We start from the raw sequence: 5361 nt of genomic DNA on the forward strand, positions 1-5361 counted from the left end.
GTTGTTTTAGTGAGAATGATAAACGCTTTTTTTTTTGGAGAAATGATAAAATATATTTTTCGGGTGGAAAGGATTTTTTTGGGCTGAATGATGGTGCCCTATCAACGCTCGCACATTTTTTTTGTTCGAACTCTCAAAATAATTCAATAGCAAAGCTTAGAATCTTTGGATTATCCGGGGGTCTTGGTTATATATTTATTTGAAGTCTCTCAAAATCAATCAATGGCGGAGCTTAGGTTCCCTTATCTTTGGATTGTCCGGGCAGTAATAAACCAGGTTGTGCTGGAGAAGCTTTCGGTCTTGTTTTCTTTTGCAAAGTTTTGTATTCACCAAAATATCTTTCTTGGATTCTAACAAGACATGCACAGGGTTCTTACCTTTTGAATTTCACAGGAAAATCTGCTAGTTCCATGGAAAACCAGCGCTCGACGACACCATAGAGGTTTTCTTCCCCTAGCGCTGATTTTTTTTTTTTTTTTAAAGAATATTGAAATTTATTGTCTATTAAATGAATTGAGTAAAATGGTGCAGGGATCATAAGATTGATATTTATGTGTTTCTCTGTAAACTTCCAATCCTAGAGATTGTGGAATATTTATTTATTTATTCGGATTTTGTATTTTTTCGTGCAATAATTTCAACGTGAGCTCTCAAATGACCCTTGGGACCTATGATCCATTCTTATATCTTCTACTATTGATATATTTACATTGTGTAATGCCTCATCCAATTTAAATGAAATTAAGCATACTAGCCTCATTGTATTTGTAAGAAAATCCCTTTGTTATGAAGGGTTTGCCATTTTTAGCTAATTTTTAAAAAAATCAAGGGGCTCATTGTGCACTTGTGCTTCAATGGAGTTACATGTCATTAAATAGGCTATATTTTCTATATTTTTAGAATAAGTCCTTTGTTTCAAAGATTTTTCCATTTCTTAGAATAATACCATAGCTCATGTCCTAAGGAAAATACCTTTCTTCATTAGGCTCCAAGCTCAGAACCATTCTTGTGTGTGCTCAGTATCCCTCAACTGTCCAATGCTAGGTTTCACTAACATAATCTTCCAATTTATGACTAAAATTGGGTATGTATTGAGCGGGTACACTTCTATTGTCTGGTTGGTAACTTGGAATAGCTCTAGGAAGGAGCAATGAGAAGGGGTATGTTGGTTCACTAAGATGTTTTTTTTTTAAGAAATCTTAATTCGTACATTAATTGTCTACCCGAGGTAAGTCTTTTTATCTCAAGAGTGTCAACACAATCTATGCAGTGAATTTAGAGGTTAGCTAAAGGTAAATCGTTGCAATCACTAATAAATATCTTTTCAACTTAAGTCACACAAATCTTAAAGAAATAACTAAGGGAAAATTAACTTTGAAAGAACTCTTAACACACTCTGCAATTTCGCCTACTTATTCCAAAATTAAATGAACCTGAATGTGAATGCAAAGAAACACGCTTGGCAATCTTCAAATGGAATTAAATCTAACTCACTTGATCAAGAAAGAGAACTTTAACGACTGAAAAACAATGTTAATCTATCGCAAATCAGAATTGAACAACAAATCCTAATTGAACAACAATCTTGATTGAACGACAATTCTCAATTGAACAACAATCTCGATTGAACGACAATTCTCAATTGAATGACAATCAAGCAAATACGATAAATGACTTCTAAGCAACAACTGCTTTTGTCAGCAGACCATGGAAATTAATTGACACTATCTCTAAGATCTATGGTATCATAACTCAGAAGGAACAACAATCTATTATGAAACTAATATAATGAATCAAATCAAATCATTATTCAGATACATCACACGGCTAAATATGAATCGAAAGGAACATCAATATAAATTGGAATCGTCAATCCTCACAATAAGCAAAATAATATTAATTGAATATTAACAATCAATAAATATTCAAATGGAAATATTATAACACAAGGAAGCAGTAGAACTTCTCTTGACTGGGCCCAAAGTCGCCAGAAGCCTCCACTAAGGAATACTCAGAATATAAGTGAAGATCAAACACAATCTTTCATTAATATGAGTAACCAAATTACAACATTACTGAGATAACAGTAGGATATGTCTCAAAAAGAATGATTATACATTACATAAGTCTGAACTAAACTTCATTTTCCTTTCGGCCTTATATATAACAATAAGAGAGAAAACTAGATAAAAGTGAATCCTCAGGATCAGGGGATCCTAAGGATTTCACAATACATAATATGATTCTGTCATGAAATAGTATTGGTTTGCCTGGTCTCTCGCTACCTTGCCTACATTGGACGTTGTCTTTCCCTTTTACAACTTGGTGCTGCTCTGTCAACTGAACGACAATTGACCAATCTGCATCTTTTGCACACAAGGATAGTAAAAAGTCAGTTTCCAGTGCCAGATTTATCTAAATTGTTACCAAGTGCTTTCATCCAACTTTAACTGTAATTTCCTTTATTTCAGTTCATAAATAGAGATAATCGTGTAAATATAAATACAAAATAAAGAAATTACTGAGGAGAAAATATACCTTTTTCTTGACCCAACATACTCCCCAACTTACCTTGTTGCATGTCCTCATGCAATTAAATAGTTGATGTGTAGCTGAGTTAGGGAGTAGGCAGAATATACCTGCTCCTTATAATATCTGAAGCCATTTTTCTTCTTCAATATAATAAAAGCATGGGTAACATCTTGATCCTTCAAGGTGTAATCACAATGATACTTATCTAGAGGATACCATATGATTGGAGTCCTATACCAACATCCTATCAATTCAGGTCCCATAGTCAAAATCATATTACTGTATTTATAGAAACAAGAGGAGGTAGCTTTAAAGTTCCGATATCAAAATGGTTCTCGATTTCTAACAGTAATGTTGGAGGCTTCCCACCTTTGTCTAGCTGCAGACAAGGCTTCCTCCTTAATCTCTTGGAAATATTCCTTTCTAGCTTATATAAGAGTTGTATGGAATGGCCCCAGTTGGCCTATAACACCGGCTCATTTCATGAATTGCTTGTGTTTAATCAAGAGATGTAGGGGTTTGGTTGGTTCTCCTCTCACCCATAGGTCAATTCCTTCTTCACGCCTCCTAAAGGTATTGTGGGCCTTGGCCCACTTGAGTTGATTAGTGGCAAAAGAGAGAAATGCCTGGAGTTGCACATCCCCTATAAAGGGGCCAGGGTTACTGTCCCTGTCGTCTTCCAGAAAGAAATTGTGCATATACAACTCACAAAGGAGGCATTGTACCTGTTCGTTCTATTCTCTAAAGCATTTGACAAAATCTGGGGTGGTTTTGATTTCCACCGGCTTACCAGCCTTAGCAACTTTGATTTTTAGTAGTAGGAACCTTTCTAGGAGGTAGAGGGCATAATTCGTAGCAAGGGCTCTACATGACAAGGTGTCTGAATAGAGAGAGCAGATAGTTTCCAACTACTCTTGAGCCTTTTGTAATTTCTCCCGTGCTTTCTCAACCTTTTTCTGTTCAGCCCTGAACTGAGCAAAGGTTTCATCCTCAGTTATGGTTAGTGTTGCAAACTGTTTCTTTAATTCTTGATGTATCTTCAGGGGCACTACCTCCTCCTTGTACTAGGCTAATTCCTGCTGCACCTTTAGTAATTCATTCTGTAGTCTGCTAATAAGTGCTTCCCTGATTAAGGGAGTATAGGTAGGTGTTTCTTTGGTTTGGGTTTCTGCTTCTTGGGTCTCCATGGGATTGGTCTGAACAACAACTTCAACTGCCTCTCGAATCATGCAATGACCAATTGGAATGTCCTCTTTAGCATCTGTTTGAACAATAATATCCATGGTAGGATGGTCCGTTTGGGTCTCCTGTGAGAAAACACAGGGGTCCTCGGTTTGCATTTCAACATCTTCTATGAGGCACGACTCTATTTGAGTTTCCTTTGGACAAGCCAAAATATCCTCAGTTTGGGTCTCAGCATTCCTTCCAGAACAATGTTTTGTCTATGTGCCTGTGGTCTCTTTTTCTACTTTCAAATTCTTGGCTCTAATGGCCTCATTTAACCATTGCCTTAGTTGCCAAATTATTCGCTTCTATTTCCTATACTTCTTAAGTGCTTTTTTGAGCCTGTCCCTATAGGACTTCTTTATCCTAGGACTTCCAACCGGTGATGGGTTAACTGCATTATCCTCTGGTTCTTGTACAGGTGGTAATGTGTCGGCATCAGGGAGGGTTCTATCTGGAACTATATCTCATGAGGGAGCTGCATCTTCTAATGCTGCCTTATCATTGATTTCTCTTTCAAGAGACATAATCGACGATATATATTAATGACGAACGCAAAATGATTGGACAATTTAGAATATAATGAATATATGATATAAATTTACCATGCAGATTGGCTTGTAAGAATGTTGTTCAAATGGAAAATTCCCTTTAGAAACAAATCCATAGGTGATAAGAGCTTAGAGAACATTTGGCAGTGTAAGATGATACCTCAATACCATAAGCAGAGTCGCTGCTGCCAGTAGGCGTTCATAGCCTCGACAGGGTTGCTTTTTAACCCCACAAATGAGCCAGAGTCCTCCTTTTAGAATGTAGATGGTTCTTCTTTTTCTTGTCATAAAGAGACCACTATGCTGGCATGGTGACCAGATAACCATAGTGCCATTCACCAGGATATAACAAAGTGATCAGGCTGGCTCGTGATGAGACCCCCTGCCCTTCTGACAGTTTTAAGCATCAAGAAGGTCATTACCTTGGTTTGGTAGCCAAATTGGAATGTCACTTGTTAGATCCTGATGATCATGGTAGGTTGGCTCGTGATGAGACCCCCTATCCTTTTTAAGACAATGTTTGATTCTTTTTCTCATCTCATTATGTCCATTTTTCTAGTGGAATTTTTATTTATTAAAGAGAGGGAGGCCCATTTGCTCCTTAAGAGTTAGGGATGGTGTAAGAAGTAAAAATATGCCAATGAAAGTTTATACTCTTATCCCCATATCATCATGTTAATGAGATTTATCCAATTGACAGTGTAAAAACATAAGCCAACATGGTTTGAAAATAATGAATCATTTTATGATGTGTCCAGAGAAGAGATGTTTAGTCAGTCATTATAAAGATACACGTATCAGCTTTGGAACAAAGATAACCATCAAACGACTACATGAGTCATAATGATATTGTTATTACTGTTTTTCTTTTCTGACATCAAGCATAATTCCATTCAAATGGTGTTTATTTACAATACAAAAGAAAGAAAAGATGACATCATGATCATTAAGAAAAATTCACAATTTATTCTATTAAAAAGACAAAAAGGGTTGTTCAATTGATTGAACAACAATTGTTCAATTGTTTGAATAGAAAAAATTGCAAAAAGAAGTG

The sequence above is a fragment of the Pinus tabuliformis genome, chromosome 9 (assembly GCF_031772625.1).
Source record: "Pinus tabuliformis cultivar Carrire ecotype Pingquan chromosome 9, CPIR1, whole genome shotgun sequence".
Lineage (NCBI taxonomy): Eukaryota > Viridiplantae > Streptophyta > Pinopsida > Pinales > Pinaceae > Pinus > Pinus tabuliformis.